The sequence below is a fragment of the Zalophus californianus genome, chromosome 12 (assembly GCF_009762305.2).
Source record: "Zalophus californianus isolate mZalCal1 chromosome 12, mZalCal1.pri.v2, whole genome shotgun sequence".
Lineage (NCBI taxonomy): Eukaryota > Metazoa > Chordata > Mammalia > Carnivora > Otariidae > Zalophus > Zalophus californianus.
The window spans coordinates 64,120,833-64,140,425 of NC_045606.1; the positions used below are offsets into that span (position 1 = coordinate 64,120,833).

A 19,593-nucleotide genomic window follows, 5' to 3' on the forward strand; every position below is an offset into this window, starting at 1 on the left:
AAATAAGTCAATCAGAGAAAGACATGTATCATATGATGGAATATGAGGAATTCTTAAACTCAGGAAAGAAACTGAGTGTTGCTGGAGTGGTGGGGGTGTGGGAGGGATGGGGTGGCTGGGTGATAGACATTGGGAGGGGATGTGCTATGGTGAGCACTGTGAATTGTGCAAGACTGTTGAATCACAGATCTGTACTTCTGAAACAAATAATGCAACATATGTTAAGAAAAAAGAAAAAGAAGAAGATAGCAGGAGGGGAAGAATGAAGGGGAGTAAATTGGAGGGGGAGACGAACCAGGAGAGACGATGGACTCTGAAAAACAAACTGAGGGTTCTAGAGGGGAGGAGGATGGGGGGATGGGTTAGCCTGTTGATGAGTATTAAAGAGGGCACATCCTGCATGGAGCACTGGGTGTTATGCACAAACAATGAATCATGGGACACTACATCAAGAACCAATGATGTAATGTATGGTGATTAACATAACAATAAAAAATAAAAGATATCTAAACCCTGAATATTGGTGGTTTAGCATATCAAAAGTTATTTCTCTCAATTATCCCAGTTGCAAGCAGGTCAACTTGTAACTCTGCCTTCTAGAACAAAATTATTTCCAAGGAAGAAGGCTTTGGCCTTATCTTACCTGCTTCGGCCTGAACTGGTATATGACTTCAACTCGATTCCATTGGCAAGAATTTATTAGGTGATGGGCAGGGGAAATGTAGCTTCACTGAACATCCCCAGTGTGGGGAACATAGTGTATCGCTTTAAAGCTTGGCCTGATTTTCACCTTCTACAGGATGAAACCTAAGTTCTTCAGCCTGGCCTAAATATGTTCATGACCCCAATATGTTACATGACATATACACATGAACACACACGCATGCACACATACATGCACACATACTAGACTTCAGTCACGGAAGGGTAACTCTAGATCCCACTTCCATAGCATTGTGTCTGACACAGAGTAGGTAAATGGTCAATAAATATTTTGTGGAGTGAAAGAGCATATCAAGAAAGAGTCTGTGTCACAAGTTTATTCCTAAGGTCTCAATAAATTAATGTGAACATATTAGAGTGGATGGAATCTTAATCCTTATTCTGCAAGCCATTGGGATTGGATTTTAAAGGTACCGTGATTTAGGGGAATTCCCAACACCACAGCAAGGCCATATAGCAGGAGAGGCTGTGTAAACAGATCTTTAGACCTGAAGCAATCAACGTCCAAAGTCTGATGATACTCCTTTCCATGGTGTCAGCCCTGGTTCCACATCTAAGGCCTGGAAACCATCCACCTGTGAACCCCAAGACATCAGGCAGGTATTGGGAAAGGCACAATGTTAACATTCACATCCCTGGTCTCCATTTATGTGTTCTGACACCTGATTATAGAAGTTCACCTATAGAGATCTTCTGCAAGGTACAGAGGGCAAAGGGCACCATCTGTGGACAATAGGACCTGCTGCAATGGGGTGAATGATTCAGCCCTGTCTACCAGAATTTCAATCAAGCAGCCACATAATTCCTGTCTGCTGCCTCTGGACACTGTAAGCAGAAAATGTGTCTGTCTTGTGAGCAGTGAGACTATAGCTGCTTTCTCAGGAGAAGACCTTATACTAGGTACTAGGAAACCAGGAAGGATGTATCACTGTCTTGATGGGCTAGTAAACTAATGCTTTAATTCAACAAATATTACTAACGTGACTTCAGCCTTTTAAATTCTTAATACCTATAGATAAACATAAATATTTCTCACTCAGTTTAAGTTTAAAATATAAATATGATGTCTAAAAATAAGTCAAAGTATAATTGTAGTAATGCAGAATATAATTTTTTTAAACTATATTCTTGGGGCCCCTGGCTGGCTCAGTTGGTAGAGCATGTGACTCTCGATCTCAGGGTCATGAGTTCAAGCCCCACGTTGGAGGTAGAGATTACTTAAATAAATAAATAAATTTTAAAAAAATAAAAAAATAAACTATATTCTTTCCCTCCCCATATTTTACATACCCTTTTACCCTATCAATTTGAGAATCACAGATTGGCTTGACCGAGTATTACTTTAGGCACTGGGGGTTCAGAGATGGAGGAAACAGGTACCTTGCCTTCAGACAGCTCTGTCTAATGGGGAACCAGACATTTAGTCAATAATTATAAGGGAAAAGCATATAGTCACTTAGAAAAGGGAAGAGGGGTGCCTGGGTTGCTCAGATGGTTATGTGTCTGACTCTTGGTTTGGGCTCAGGTCATGATCTCAGGGTCCTGAGATGGAGCCAGCATCAGGCTCTGTGCTCAGCGGGGAGCCTGCTTCTCCCTCTCCTTCTGCCCCTCCCCCACTCATGCACGCGCTCCATTTCTCTCTCTCTCTCTGTCAAATAAATAAATAAAATCTTAAAAAAACTAGAGTTAGGTAAAAAGACCCAAGGGGATCATTAGACTAAACAATATGGATTTTTTTCTTACAGGCAAGAAGATCTTTAAAGTTTTATTAACAAAAATGTTAACAGTGAAAACTGATTTTAGAGAGCTTAATCAGGCTGCAGGGTCCCGGATGGGTTTCAGGGAGGGGACCCTGGGAAAGGAGAGTCAGTTCTGATGCCCGAAGGAGAGGTGTTGGTGCTCAGGTGAGGATTGTCTTGTCTGAGAGTGGAAAGGAAGTACATATGTCGGGTCATGAAGGTTTTGGGGAATCAGAGAGGGTTGGCTGAGGCAGAGAAGGAAGATGACATGGGGGTTAAAATTGATAAGGTGATCCCACAATGTCGATGAAAAGGCAAAGGAAATTGAACAGCCATAATAATTCTGAAAAAGAAGAAAGGGAGGTGACTTACAGACTTACTGTAAAGTTACAGTGAGGTATTGAGGGAACGCTAAACGTACAGAAATGGAAAAGAAATAGGCCCACACATATATGGTCAATTAATTTTTGACAAAAGTAAAATTCAATGAAAGAAGCAAAAATAGTGCTGGAACAAGTAGATAGCTACATGTAAAAAGTGAACCCCTACCCAAACTTTATACCCTATAAAATTTAACCCCAAATGGATCATATACCTAAGTGTAAAACCTAAAATAAAACACCTAGAAGAAAATCTAGGAGAAAATCTTTGTGACCTTGGATTAGGCAAAGATTTCTTACATACAACACTGAAAATACAATCCATGAAAGAAAAATTTGATAAATTGGACTCTATTAAAATTAAGAACTTCTATAATTTGAAAGATGCTATTAAGAGAGAAAAAGGCTAATCACATACTAGGAAAAAATATCTATAAATTATATACAGATCTAATGGGTAATTTTTATCCAGAACATATAAAAATTTCCTAAAGCTCAATAAGCAGAAAAAAAATCTTGATTTAAAAAAGTAGCAAAAGTTTTACGGGCGCCTGGGTGGCTCAGCCGGTTAAGTGTCCAACTCTTGATTTTGGCTCAGGTCATGATCTCAGGGGCATGAGCTAGAGCTCTGCATTGGGCTCCAAGCTTTAGGATTCTCTCTCTCTCCCTCTGCCCTTCCCACCCCCGCTCACACGGTCTCTCTCTCTCTCTCTCTCTCTCTCTCATTCTCTCTTAAAAAGATAAAAATAAAATGTAGCAAAATTTTGAACAGACATACCACCAAAGAAAATACATAGATGGTAAATAAGGACATGAAAAGATGTTCAGCCTCCTTAGTCATGAGTGAACTACAAAATAAAACTACAATGAGATACCACCACACGCTTATTAGAAGGGCTAAAATAAGAATACACTGACTGTGTCGAGCACTGTCAAGAATGGGAAGCAATTAGAACCATCTTACATTCCTCATGGAAAAATGGTAAAGACCTTTCAGAAAACATTTTGCCCTTTTCCTATAAGTTAAACATATATTTATTTTACAACCCCCAACTCCTACTCCTGGGCATTTACCAAAGGGAAATAAAACCTACGTCTACACAAAGCCTGTATGTCAATAGGTAGACTGCCTTCATTTAAAAATGCCAAAAAGCAGAAACAACCCAAACATCCTGAAGCTGGAGAATGGGTAAACAGGCTGTAATACACCCATTCAGTGGAATATTACCTAGTAATAATAAGGAATAAACTTACAGATACACAAAACAACATGATGCATTTCAAATGCATTATGTTAAGTGAAAGGAAATCAGACTCAAAATGCTACAAACTGTCATGAATTCATTTGATTTCATTTATGTAATGTTGTGGAGAAAATAGAACTCTAAGGACAGAAAACAAATCAGTGGTTGCCATGGGCTGGGGGTGAGCCGAAGCCTGACTACAAAGGGCACAGGGGAATCTTTGTGAATGATGGAACTGTTCTATATCTTGAGTGTAATGATGGTTACATTTGTCAAAACTCTCAGAACTATATACGAAAAGGGTGAATTTTCCTCTGTAGAAATTATATCTTAATAAAAAATTCATTATCTAGAGATTTACATTGTGAGTTTAATTTTCAACAAAATTTGTTTCATTTGAAAATCATAAATCCCCAAGTGACAGCATAATGGAAGTATAGCGGAAGCCCCAGGAGCACCTGAAATGAGATATAGATTTAGAAGATTACTACAGAATCAAGAGTTTAAGATGGATGAACCTCCAAAAGCCGCAACTATGGATCAAAATGGACAGAAAAATGAAGGCCCCACGTCACAAAGGTGTTTGCTCAAATGTCATCTCCTTGAGAGTCTTCTTCAGCTTATATGACATATGACACATCTGTACCTTTGTTCTCTATCTCATAATGTCTAGAAATTTTGCTTCATGAGGACCAGAACTCCACCTAGTTTCACCAGTGCCAACAACCATGCTAGCCCTGATTAGACCGTCAGAGAGTCTTGAAGAGTGAATAGACCCTATTGTGGACTTAATAGGCATAAATATTGACAAAGAATTCAGGGCACAGCTCTGTAAATGTTTTCCTAGGTACCTCTTTATTCTACTTTACAAGTAGACCTCAACCATTAGCCACTTAGCACGAATCTTAAGTATATAAAGGTAGTACTGGTGAGGAATAAAGATGATGCTTCCAAATTTTGGAGAACATCAACAGCTGTGAAAGGAGGCATTGGATGAGCCTGGAGAAGATGAAGGTGTGCTCAGGAACAGATGCTGAATGGGCAGTGCTCCTTTGGTTGACCCCATAGCTAATCTCAACCCCCTTCTCACTTTCCCAGCTAAATACTCACTGCCCTAGTCTCCCCTGCAGTTAAAAGTAACTCAGTTTGGGAAACTTAATTGGAAGTCTGTGAGATTGCTGATAAATTTTCTCCTTTTCTAATAAAAAGAGAAAGATATGGCTGGCATTCTATTTTTTCCCTTCTGTCTGCCTTGAATTCTGACACAATGCAGGGAGCTGCAGCAGCCACTTTATGACCACAGGAGAAAACCCAAGGCAAATTAGATGCATCAAAGACAGCAGTAACCTACCTTCAGATTTCTTATTATATGAAAAAAAACCACCACACTTTATTTGTTTAAGCCACCATTAAGTGGGCTTTTTTATTTTTGAGCTGAACACTTTCCCAATAGATTTAAAAAAAAAAAAAGGTACAAAACTGTATGTTTGGAGTTCTGAAGCTAAGGTCTTAAAAGTGAGCCACAGAAAAATCAAATAAACATTTCTTTTTCTTTTATCCCACATTTGGGTGGTGCAGGGGCTGGCTATGCTCAGGTTTCTCATCCTGCTGTTAAAGAGGCACTGAAGAGGGTTTTATAAACATTGATTCAGACTGGATTATATGTTTCTGAGTAAGAAAAAGTCTCTCCCCTTTCCCAAAGAAAAAAAGCCTTGAATTTTTTCAGAATGATTCTCCACATTTCAGATAATGACAGTACTTGGGTAATTTTATGAAAAATGCTAAAAGCACTTTAAAAATACTAGCTTAAAAAACTACCCAAAACATTAGGTCATTTTTTCATAACGGCCCAACAAGAGGATTTCCTATTGTTCTTCCTAAGGTGTAAAAGGATATGATTCCTGACACTTTAAGACAACCAAGGAAAGTGTGAGACATGGGCTCTGGAACCTGAAACCAATTCCATATTGTGCAACTCAGAACATCTCACATGCCGGCTCTCGCCTCACGTAGCTCTGCTGGGGGAGCCGAGCAATGACTACTTCAGTGTAGGATCAAGCAACAAAGGAGCCAGTTCTCATGTGGAAAATGGATTTGGGGGGAGAAAAAGAGGAAGGTAGTCATGGAGGAATTCTACCCATTAACCTCCTGTGAGGCTCCCTCCAAACTGAGAGTGGGTGAGCAGCGAGTGAGGGCTGATGCCCTTCCCCTTGAAGACCAGCCTCCCAGACTCTCCACCACCCAGATTCTGCCCCTTAAACTCTCCACTCTCCCAGATTCTCCACCCACCCACATTCTCCATTCTCCCACTCTCCACACTCCCAGATTCTCCACTCTCCCAAATTCTCCACTCACCCACTCTCCACTCTCCCACACTCTCCATATTCCCAAAGTCTCTACTTGCCCAGATTCTCCACTCCCAAATTCTCCATTCTTCCGCATTCTCCACCCACCCACATACTCCAGTCTCCTACACTCTCCACACTCCCAGATTCTCCACCCTCCCAAATACTCCATGCACCCAGATTCTCTCCTGCCCACACTGTTCACCCTCCAACTTGCCACTCTCCCAGATTCTCCACACACCCACACTCTCCACTCTCCCAGATTCTCCACTCTCTCATACTCTCCATTCACCCAGATTCTCCACTCTCCCAAATTCTCCACTCACCCAAGTTCTCCACTCACCACATTCTCCATTCTCCCCAATTCTCTACTCACCAAATTCTCCACCCAGGTTTTCCACTCTCCAGCTCTCCACCCACGCAGATTCTCCACCCACTCAGATTTTCCACTGTCCCACACTCTGCACTTTCCCAGATTTTCCACCCTCCCAAATACTCCATTCCCCCAGGTTCTCCCCCTGCCACACTCTCTACTCTCCAACTTGCCACTCTCCAAATTCTCCACCCACCCACACTCTCCACTCTCCCAGATTCTCTACTCTCCCAAATTCTCCACTTACCCAGAATCTCCATTCACTCAGATTCTCCACCCATCCAAATTCTCCACCCTCCCACACTCTCTACCCACCCAGATTATTCTCCCTTTGCCAAAGGTAAGTAAAGCAGAAACTTCCAGGGATTCCTCCCCTATTTGTGTTCCATTTTTGGAAGGAAAGAGACCGTTCTCCCAAGATAGAAATAGGTGGTTGGAGAAGAATAAGAAGGAAGCATAACCTTGACACAAACAAGAACCAGGTTAAGCTTTCCCACACTCTCTAAGAGCTACTTCTTTCCCTTTGCTGTCTTCTCTGCCTGCTCTCTTCTCTGCCGGTCTAGGCATTCAGCTTGGACCTTGCATGCTCGGCTTCAAAATTTTTTTCTCTCCCTCTTTTCCCTAGTCCTCCTTCTATCTAAAAACACTCTTCCTCAACAAACTAATTCCAAGTATCAGCATAAAAGCCTTCCAGAGTAAAGGAATTCTTTCCCTGGGGTGTCTCTCCCCTCAGCCCCCTTAACCTTCCAAGGCTATTTGCATTTTAAAGAGGATCTTGCTTAACTTACACAAACCCCTCCTCTCCTGAGCTCCCTGGGCAGAGAGAGTGAAGATCATAGGGTCTAGAGGAGTGTTGGGGTTCCTTGAAGAAGCAGCAGCAAAGGCTAAGAGGATCCCCCTTAATTCCTCTTCTTTCAGCTCCCAAAGGCTTTTGCCCAGCTCCTCTGCTGGGCTGGAGCCCTGATTCATCCTGGCCTGCAGTGTTCCTGACTCTGCATCTGATCAGAGATCTCCCCACGGCACTAAGAATTCCATTCACGTACAGATACTGAACCGAAGTCTTTGCTCAAGGACCGTTATTCACAACTCATAATTTAATAAAAAAATGAAATGGAATATTGTTAGGGCCCAAATGCAAGTTTCCTTCCTTTCATCTAGTAATTGTGGACTATTGCCCTCGGCAACACATAGCAATCTATGCAAATAGAAGATACTCTTTCAACGGAGGATAAATTTTATTTTCTTTCCAATGCATTTAGTTCCTTTTGAGGATTTTTTTTTTTCGCCTAGGTAGGGATAAAAATGCAAAAAGTATTCAAGAATACAGAAACTATTTGCCCAAAATAAAACTTAGAATAATCTATTGAATGCTAACTGCCAAGCACTTTGTCTTCTCCATCGATTATTTTATTTACTCCTTCATTACTCAGGTTAACCTAGATTATGCCATGGTAACAAAGAACCAGCTATTACCAGAAAGTTGAAACGGTAATGTTTATTTCCTGCTCATGTCATGTGTTCATTACAGGTTAACAAGGAGCCTCTGCTTATTGTAGTCACTCAGGGACATAGGCTGATGGAAGCTCCATCTCCACACAGGCTGCCTTAATACCAGGACTAGAAGACAGACAGACAGAAAATGGTGAACGAACTCTGCCCTGACTCTTTTAGCTTCTGCCCAGAAGTGACACACATCACTTCTCACAATTCATTGGCCAAAGTAAGTTCATGGTCAGATCTGGTATCAATGGAGCAAGAAAATAACAGCCTCCCTCTGGGAAAGTCAGGGGCTGTTGGTGATCAGAACTGTGAATGAAACTCCTGCAACTCTGAAACAGGCATTATTATCCTTGATTTACAGAGAGAAAAGGTGAGGCGCATTGAAGATAAGTTCACACAATAGTTGATTGTCCAAAAATGTGGACCGAGCCATCTGGTTCAGAAGCACGTGCATTCTCCACTGTAACAGAACTCCCTAAAGATGTTCCACAGAACTCTAATTATGTGAGTTGCTAAGCATGTAAAAAAGGACTATGGCCAAAAAAGTTTGGGAAGGAGCAACTATTATATTCATCATATATAATGTATTAGCCTATTTAAGTTTCTGAGAAGTCTTACAGAAAAGAAACCAGTTTAATTCTGCTTAATCAAAATTTCCCAAATTTTTTGGATCACAGAACATTAGGACGTTACCTCTAACAATATGCCATGGGGACAGTGGTCCCTGGAACACACCTCAGAAGATGCTACATCATGTTCTTTCCCACGGAGCCTGTGGACTAACCTAACAGAACCACCTTTTTGGGCAGATGAGACCCAGAAAGGTAAAGTGATCTTCCCAAGATCATACAAGCCAGTAAATGGTAGAGACAGGACAGAGCTGTAATCTCTGGATATCTAAGTCAGAGCTCCTGGTTGGCCTGTGGAAGCATCATGAAAATACAAACTGGAAAGCACTAGTCAAATTTAAGATAGCATTAATTCTTAACGCTAAGCGCTACTGAAATATAGAAAATATTTGAACAAATAAAAAACCATGGTGCTTCAGGATAAGAAGATTAAATTTTGTGAAGTTGTCAGTTCTCCCCAAATTACCTTATAATGTTTAAAACAATTTTAGTCAAAACTTCAATGTGATTGTTTTATTGTGACAAAATAATTCAAAAGCTCATAAAAAAAAGGTGAGAAAAACTAAGAGATTTTAATATAAATGCTAATGAGGAAGAGGGATTTTTCCCTATCAGCTTTTAATATATGTAAATCTGCATTAAGCAAAAACATTTCAGAATTAGCACAATACTTGACAGATCAATAATAACAAATGGTTTGCCCTGAAAATAACATTCTTGTACATAAATGAACTTAATACTACAAAGAAACTGCAAAAGTCAGTAAGAAGGAATGCATATTTTGGCAATAAAAATAGAGGGTAGGTGGGTGGGTGATGATTCTCACATCACGTGAGGTTGTAAGGTCAATTTCAGTTGGATTTTGGAACTAAGTTTTTACAAAATAGCTAGAAAAAAAGTATAATTATCAGACTGATTTTGAGATGAGCAAAAACTTCCTAAGTTTAAAAATAAAATTTTTTTAAAAAGGTTTTATTTATTTATTTGACAGAAAGAGACACAGAGAAAGAGGGAACACAAGCAGGGGGAGTGAAGGAGGGAGAAGCAGGAGCCCGACCCAGGCCAGATCCCAGGACCCTGAGATCACGACCTGAGCCAAAAATAAAAATTTAAAGGGAAACAAAAACTGAGAAAATTGATGCATTTCCGTAAGAACAAATGAAAGGATCAATTTTTTTTTTCTGCAGAGAAACCTCAAGGGAGGTTCTAAAAGGCATCTGAAAGCAAGACACCTTTGTGACAGTAGCATATGCCAAACAGAGGGAGGAGGAGTTCCAGAGAAGGTCCTGGCCCCTGAGGCTCACACATGAAAAGATCTGGGGAGCTGCCAGCATCTCTCTAGTAATGACCCAGGTGTCGGGGGAGAGGGATGTGGTCTTTAAATAATTATGGTTACACACTTTCAGAGCCACAGTTGGATTCAGGAATTTAGTGAATTCCCCCATTTCTTTATTTCTCCATTTTCCCATATCGCTCCCCTTGTAATTTTTCCCCACTCCAGCCCCCAATTGAGATTTTGTTAGTGATTCCTGAATTACGCACGTGACCTGGAAGTTATCTGTTTCTTTGAAAATCGACTTTTCCAATCATTTGCATCATTTTTCTATCATCATTGGGATGGGCTGAACCACAAAGTGTATTTAGACTTCCATGGCAAGTAGAGAATAGTAGGAAGGTGGCTTAGACAGAGGCAGGCATCAGCCTAGAGGACCAGTCTCTAGGGGACAGGTCCCTGCTGGGGTAACTGAGGCTCCTGAGCATAGGCCCAAGGTGATGTGGCCAACCCCATCAAAATCCAAGAGGTTCAGATGAGGGTGATGCTTGCATCTAGGCAGATGGTTGCACCTGCAGGCCTCAGATAGGCTCCCATGGAATGACTGGCGAGAGGTGGAGGGACTAGTGTCCTACCCTGGGCAGGGGAGGCTTGCAAGACTCAGAGAACATGTAGGAGACCCAGAAATGCAGGCAAGGGAACCAAAGGACAAATGGAAACCAAGGCAGACTACCAGTTGTACGAATTGGGTGCAAACTAACAATTAGCCATTTATACTCTCCTGACCAACCACCCAACTTAGGTGCCCTGAAAATGAAGTCACCAAGAGTTCAGGATGATCTCCCTGGAATCCTTGTCCTGAGCGCCTTTCATGCCCTTCCCACTACCCATTCTCATCTATTCCGTAACCTGGCTTCACGTCTGCTCCTGCTCTTCGTTTGCTTAGCTCCTCCTGGTTTCTTTTAGCTACTTGATTGTGAGCCTTCTGGATGGACTAGAAAGTACAGATTGAAGTCCTCAGAGTCTGTACTGCAATGGGCTCCCAGGGAGAAAGGTTCCTTGAAAACTTTCCCCATTTATTAGTACCCTTAGAACAGAAAACAAATTCCTGGAGGCTTTTTTTTTTTAATAGAATTTTAAGATTGTATTTATTTATTTATTTTAGAGAGAGATAGGGAGAGAACGCGCTCGCATGTGAGCAGGAGGAGGAGAAGACGGAGAGAAGGAATCTCAGGCAGACTCCATGCTGAGCATGGGTTCCATCTTGGGACTGGATCCCACAATCCTGAGATCATGACCTGAGCCGAAACCAAGAGTTGGTCACTTACCTGACTGAGCCACCCAGGCATCCCCTGGCGGCTTATTTTTTTAATTATGTAGTAGATCATCAAGAAGAATAGTTTTTTGGTATTTTTATTACATAGTAATTATTCAGTTTCTACTATGTTGTAGAGATTTGGACCTAATTTATCCAAATGTTAGTTTTCTATTTCAAGGGTCTAGAGCTCAAATAGCAAATTTAAATGTTAATCTCAGTTCTTGGTACATAGGAGGAGCTTCATTCGTTTATTCAACAAACATTAATAATTACTACCTGACCTTGCAGCCCAGTGGGTTTTCAGATGATTTCTAATATCTGTGGTCTGGTCTATTATGGGAATTCAGATGGAATCCCAGAATTTAATTGCCCAAAACTTCCAATACACCCTATTTGTGATTAATCTAGAGGTCCTCTTGTGATCCAAGAATGAATCACAAGAAGGGACTCACATTGAAATGAATATGGGGCACTGGCATTTCTGTTGCAGGTAGAATTCGAAGATTCACTAGTACCCAAAAAGCTGAATCAGACAGTCCCATCCAAATGCAGTCTCGTGCACCAAACCCTGATTGAAATGAGAACAATTAGGCAGTGGGAAATTAACATTGCAAATTAAACATGAAATATAACCCATGGCAGTAATGATAAAACACTCCAGACCAATAAGTAACCCTTTCTGGTTAGAATAGAAAGAGCTGATGCAGTTATTTAATATGTCCTAGAGGTTAAACTGAGAAATAAATGTTAGGGGGTGAATCATTTCCCTGTGCAGTCCCAAATTGAAGAAGATAAAATTGTCTTCTGTTACTCGTGATGGTCGTATTGAGAGGTAAGGCAAAGGCAGTTGAAGCAATGAAGACAACTAGAGAAGGTTGCTGATGGAGAATTCTTTTCTTCTTTTGGTAGCAAGTTCTTCTAACTCAGGACAGACACCTAGGATGGACCTTGCCCATTTGAAATAGTTGGTTTTCAGGACACAGGTCCAGTTTCTCATTATTAAGCCTTGCATTCCTCTGTGACCACACTCAGTGTTCCTGAGTGGCCCTTATCTGTCCTCACTAACCTGAAAGTTTTCAACCTCTGCCTTCACTTACATTATTGCCAGGCACCCTACTCTTTCCTAGGCTATGTCTACTAATTTTTTCAGACTCAGTCACATATTAATTTCTCCAAGATATACGTTTTGACCAACCATGACCAGTCTTTCCTAAAGTTCTACTGCATGTCCCTTCTTTGGAGTTCTACAAAATCTCCATTATCGTAGCTCACAGTGAATTATTTTTTTTTACATTTATGCCTCCACCATCAGACCATGAGCTCCTTGTCTTGGCCTTCCTTCTATCTCCAAACTATGTTGAACTTTAGAACTAGATTCTCAATAAATGTTTGTTGAACTTGATTATACAGAATGCAAACCAGTACGTGTGTATTCACAACAACATGATTTCAAGGACAGTTTTCCACTTCTGGTCTGAGTATCACTTCTATACCAACATATAGATGGATAGGTAGGTAGATAGATAGATAGATAGATAGATGCCAAGGTTCTCCCCTCAGGGCAAATGCCTTTCCCCCAGATATACTACATGGGAGTTCACAGAATGACTCTAGGTCCATAACTCTTTGGGACTGGCTTGGTCCATGGCCATGCTGTCAACCTCAACAGACCCGGGCTGTGACAATATCTTCCATCTCATTCACATTCTTGATTCTTCAAGCAGGAGGCCTCCTGTCAGTTAGTCCCACCAGCCCCTAGTCAGAGAGTGCAATCTATATCCCTGTCCTGGGTCCCTGTTAAAATGATATGAAAAGCCATACAAAAAATTTGAAATTTGAATTAACATCCAGACTTACATGTAGCTTTATATAATTTTCTTTTTTTGCAATAGTAATTATTTTAGAAGTCTTGTTATATATCTTTTCATAATTGATAACAGTACTAGAAATGAAAGTTATCCTGGGTAATCCTAGATGGAATTCCCATAGTTCTAGGTAAAATAGTTTGGAAAGGTGAATGCCGATAGATGGTTTGATGACAGTAATTCAACTGTATTTGCACGGGTGTCTCCCAGATGGTTACTGGGAAGGTGGTGAAATTGCAGATTCTCAAAAGGGGCATCATTAGGAGGAGGCGGTGGTGGGGATGAAGCCAAAGTATGTGCTCTGCAGCAAGCCCAGTCTTAACCACCAAGCCTTCTAGTCGACCACTCCCTGGCAGTGTCCCTGAAGCAGCGGGTAGAGTGAGAAATGGGGAGAAGGTGGGACAACCTCCCAAATGAGAGGTTCCCAACCGTGCAGAAATGGTTACTGCCCAGGGGTTTCTAGAGCCCTCAATGGATCTCATTCCTCAAGTCTAATTAAGCAGCTTCGGGAATCCAAAGCTTTGTAGTCTGTTCCTACCTGCCTCGCTTTGAATTGTGTGCTCCCTGCATTGCGTGGTGATTCAGCCTCAGTGGAATTAGACATTTTCAGATCTTTGCCTTGGATATTTGCAGCCCACCTAAGCAAATTAATAGAGCTTTGAGCAGCCTCAGAGCCTGCGTGCTATGAATGACAGGCGGCATATGAGTCTCAGTGACAGGAGAGCAGAGTTTCTTTGCCGGCTGCTCCCTGAGAACTGAGGCTGAATCATAACCTTTCTGAGATTTCATTTCCTCTCTCGGGAAGTAAGATATATTTGCTCCTTCCTGTGTTCGAGAGATTCATCTTCAACGTCACAAAAATAACAATAATCATAAAATGAGCCATGAAAATGTAAGCGGTACAGAAAGTTCTGTGATTCCTGGGACAGATGATGCAGCTGCATCTTGTGTGATATTTATGACTACAGTTGTGTGGGCACCTTCCACTGCTCCAGTGTCCATCCATCCAAACACATATGGAGCATTGACCTTACACACTCAGTCCTACTGGACGCAGTCATGAAACTGACCCAGCCCCAGAAACCCAGCTTCAGACAAGTTCTGGGTCAGAGGAAAATGAATGAAAATTGAAAGTAAATGAGTCAGCTTCACCAATCCTGACCCCAAATTGGAACAGAAAACCACTCTAGTAAGTAGGGCAGGGACTTTACAGTCAAGTAAAGCTATGTTCACATCCCACCTACATTGCTTATGAACCACATATTCCACAAGCCCCATTTCCTTATGTATAAAATTGGGGACAGTGACATCTCATTCGTCAGTTTGTGATACCTGTGAGCAATATGTAAAGCTTCTCAAATGTTTGGTCCATGACAATCAATCAAGAACAAACACTTACTAAGCATCTACTGTACATGACAAACTAAGTAAGTCAGGTGCTAGATTAATGGGATTCACTCCAATAATATTAGTTCCTACTTACCCTATAATTGTTAAAGATACTTTACACTTTTAATTCCAGTTTCCAGGACTCCTCCGGAAAAGAGGATCACCATTCCTTGAATTTGGATAAATCGTGTTTTACTCTCAGACAAGTCTGGCATAACCAGCATTAACTAGTGTCACCCAACTAAATGTCTGGTATTTCCTGAGATAATTCCCATTTCAGATAACCTGTTCTGTGGTACTTATAAGTACCCTTTCACTTGTCATTAACTGTATATCCACCCAACAGACATTTATTAAGCACTTTCTATGGGGAAGACGGAATGCGAGCCTGAAGTGGTGACCTAGACCTAATGCCCACCCTCAGAGGCATCCTTTTGGCCCTGGAAGCCTATCCTATGGAGTGAAACCCCAAGTATCGGCCCTGTGGCAGCACCAGCATCATCCAGGGAATGCTGTAATTCATCCTTCTAAATCCCAGGGCTTCATTTTCTGTTCTGCAGAGAGATGACGTCACTACCTGGCCTCATCACTTTGAGGTTGAAAACCAATTAGTCATGCCTACAACCATGTAACTGAGTTGAAAACGCCCTAGTCTTGAGTCACTGAAAAATTTCAAACTCACCCATTACTTCTACTCAGTATTGAGCATCTGGCTGGAATTTTGCCTCGCATGACCACTAGGGGGCACTTAATCCCCAACTATATTTCTGCAATAGCTTTTTGGGACCTGTGTTGGGACACCACCCCTACCTGGGGGAAAGGTGGAGGGCCCTTTAGGCTCAGGTGAAATACCAACAGACTGGAACTGAAAATAGGATGAACAGGGTGAATTCAAACGTCGTCCTGAAAAGGTTGAGAGTTATTTATAAATCACTCCTCAAACCCACACATAGTGCAAGAAACTAAGGAAGGGGAAAAAACAGTTTTTATTGTGTATATACAAATGCATTGGGCACCGAGCTAGAAGTCTTGCATTTTCATTGTCAAATCTATCCATCACAAGTGTCCTGCGGCAGATTTTATCTTTATCTTCATTTTATAAATGAAAAAAATAGACTCAGCGAGGTTATCCCTTACCTATGTATTACACATCTAGGGAGTAGCAAAGAGTCTGATCCCAAGTCAGGCTGGTTTCAAAGCCTACCCACTTTTCTACAAATCACTCACCTGATTGTAATATTCAAATGCCTCTGAACTTGCTTCCTAAATTCCCGTTGTCATAATTTTCCAAATCCTCGTATCACCCTGGGATTTGTATGTGTCTGCGTGTTTGTGAGTGCATGGGTAAGAACACTATGAATAAATGATCCTTCAAGTACGTGTTTGCATACTTAATGCCCCTTGTACTAATTGATGAAACAGGATTTAAACTTGGCCGAGTATAATTTATATACTCTACATGATGTAGTGCTAACACCTTATACTATAGACAATTAATTGATGGTGAATGGATTAATAAACAAATAAATAAACAGGGCTCTTAGGAAGACTCCAGAAAGCAAGAAGGGGGTGGGGAGCTTCTTGCATCTTCCAATTTCCTGAAGCCTCTGAGGTGAGATTGTCTTCAAATAGAGAACTATAAAGCAGGGGGACTAATTTCATAGGACCTGCTCAGCCTGCCCTATAGACATCATCCAGTCCCAAGAAGAATAGACTCTGACCTGTGTACAGAGAGCCTTGTGTCTCACAGCCCAAAGCACAGTTACTGCAAGCTTCTAAGAAAAAGGCTCAGCCAAGCTAACACCTGACTCTGCCAGCCCTCCTGAGGCCCGACTTCCAATTCACTGGTATATCTAACCAGGATAATTTGATTTGCAGTGTTTGTCACTCTGTGCTCCCAGCAGAGCAGATCTGAGCTCCAAGCCTACTTTGAAGATATTGGATGCCTGGGTCGGAATTGTGCTGCACGAAGACGAAGAACACAGCCGCTCTGTGCCCACCGAGAGGCCAGAGGTATCCTCCATTACAGAGCAACTTGATTTCTGGAAATCTGAACTTCGGTGCCAGCAGCATAATCACCAGTGCGCCATGTGAAAAGCAAACCGTTTACCCACTTCAGTGGTGTTTTTCTGGCCACGAGGCTTCACTGTACTTACCACAGGCAGTTAGTTATGTGAAGAAAGGGGAACATGAGGAGAGAGCCATTCTGGAAAAAATTTTAGTTCAAATTTACCTGAGTTCGGTTGATTAAATCTCCTCCTCCTTCCAGTTCTCATCCTGAAGGCCTTCAGGGTATAATTTTAGTTGAAAAAAGTTCTGTGTCGGAAGTAGAAAATAGGGAAGTTTGACCTCACCTGCTGCAAAACTGGAGGAATTTCTATAAGGTATAGAGTAGCTAAGACATTCTGAGGGCAGAGCAGAGAGACTCATTTACTCTCTCATCTGAAGTAAGAGTCTCTCCCTGGAGAAGCAGTGAGCGGAGGCCGGCCCCAGGGGATTCCATTACAGGAGGCTGAGTGGGGGGCAGATTTCTGTGGGAAGTCCACCGAATGCCACAGACTCCATGGAAGAGACATGGCCAGCTGCTTTCAACCTGCTAAGGGACTTGGGCCGCTGAGGAGAGCTGTAGGTGGTGCTGGTGAAGACAGTCTCAGTAAGGAAAACAGCCCGGTATCCACCACCTTTCTGACACCCCACCACCACCAGCAGAGTAGTGTGCCTCCTTCTCTGCCCACTCACCGTGGAGATCTGGATTTCTAATCTGACAAAGAAACTTCACAAACATTCTACCTTTTCCCTTTCTTCTTCATCTGAGGCTGAAAGTGCTCAACAGAAATCAACTGAGTCCTGGACAAGTGTGGAAATAACCCCCCCACACCACCATCGCCCAGGCTGAGAAAATTTGCTGGACACGACACAGTGTTCTCTAATTTGAAAAAAGAAATTATGTTAAGGCGTCGAAATGTTTCTCCCTGTGAAACAGATTTCCTGAAAGAAACAGGAGAAAATCTTGGACAGTCTCTCATTTGTATTCTCAGCAGGGCTTGACAGGACTTTGCGTGCCCATATCTGCCGCACCATCTGCTCTAGGGTCTCCTTATCTTTTCCTGAACCATAAACACTCCCAGGACCCCGTCACCCTCCCTGATAGCACACTATATTAGGACCATACTGGGGACATAGGTGCCTCATCCTCCACACTGGCCGCTAACTGTAACAGCCATCAGCAGCACAGTGTCAGGGAGACCTTCTGCCAACAGATGTCTAAGCCACCTAGTTTCTCATGTTGGTCCCCAGGTTGCTCTAAAGTTTTAAAAGGCAGGTCCTCCAAGTTCAAACCGCTTATTTATGCTCCACCATCTGCACACCAGCTGCTGAAAGGAGAACATCGTTCTGGCACATCAAAGGCCTCCCCTGCTGTATCTGCTCCTGACAACTGTCCATCTATCTTGAAGGAGAGAATCCTCTTACTAAAACCACTCGCTCACTCCATTTAGACTAGCCCTTTTCATAATAGTTTCCATTCTTGATGCTTTCCCTAGGTCACCCATAGCTAGACTGCTAGAGAAATGAATCTTCCAGAAGAAGGTGACCCATCTGGTCAAAAAAGGACCAGAGAAAAAGTATAGAACCTGGCACTGAGCAAAGACTGTTCTCCAAATGTGAGATTAGTAAGCATGCTGGAGGTATCTGCCGCCTGTGCCTTTCAAGGTAGCAGAGGTTGTCAACTCTGTGGTCCTCCGCCTCCAGTTGCACACCCTGCCCCCCAACACTACCACAATGCCCCCTAACTTCAACCATCTGCAGTTTCAAGGCTCTGACCCCTTCCCAGGGACTCAGGAACCCATCTGTAAATCTGAGATGGAGAACCAAAATATCAGTTTGATAAAGTACAGGACTCATGGAGATGCTAGCTTCAGCCTGGACTTCTAGAAAGGATAGGGCTGGAGGAGAAATCACGAGAAACTGCCCCAGCCCTGGAACCTGGCAGACCAGGTTTAGGTTTCCACCTGGCAGTGCCAGGGAACCCCAGGAATGCTTGGGGAGGACCGTGGCTTCAGAGTATGGAGCTGACTCAGTACACTTACCAGCTCCCTCCCCTCCCTCAGTCTAGAATCTTCCCTATATCGTCAACATATTTTGTTTTAGCAAATCTAATCCATTTCTTTTAACTGAAATATTTTACTGCACTGTATGAAAGTATCACCTTTTATTTAGCAATTTCTCCAGCTGACCGAAGAAAAGCAATATGCACAATATATACAGAGTATAGTGAATACCAAATTGCTAATCACACACACACACACACACACACACACACACAATACTATTTATTTGCTATGGGTGTGTGTGTGTGTGTGTGTGTGTGTATGCACATGCATCCACTTATAAAGTATTTTTCAAAGGATTGGAAAGATAATGTAATCAAAATGATACTTACCTTCTGGGAGAAGGAGTTGATTAAGACAGAGAGTGGTGGCAAAGGAGCTTTGAGCTTTATCTGCATTGTTATAGGTTTTTTTTTTTAAGTAATCTCTACACCCAGCGTGGGGCTTGAACTCATGACCCCGAGATCAAGAGTCACATGCTCTACCAACTGAGCCAGCCAGGCGCCCCTGAATTGTTAAGGTTTTAAAGAAGAATTAATGCATCTGTTATTGCATAACTTAAAATTAATTTAATATAAGAAAAAGTGCTACTGTGATGTCTCAGATACTTAGAGAGTATATTTAGGTTCTCCACAGAAAACACAGCTAATAGGAATATAGAAACAGAGACAGAGAGAGGCAAGAGAGAGAAAGAGAGAGAGATTTG

At 42.0% G+C, this 19,593-nt stretch overlaps 1 protein-coding gene and 1 non-coding gene across 3 annotated transcripts in view; both read left to right on the forward strand.

Annotated features, from left to right (window-relative positions):
• Positions 1-19,593, forward strand: part of NPSR1 (neuropeptide S receptor 1) — a 149,937-nt gene that overhangs the window by 12,663 nt on the left and 117,681 nt on the right. The window lies entirely within an intron of this gene.
• On the forward strand, positions 1,859-1,931 carry TRNAE-CUC. Its single transcript has one exon. It is a non-coding gene; the product is annotated as a tRNA-Glu (tRNA).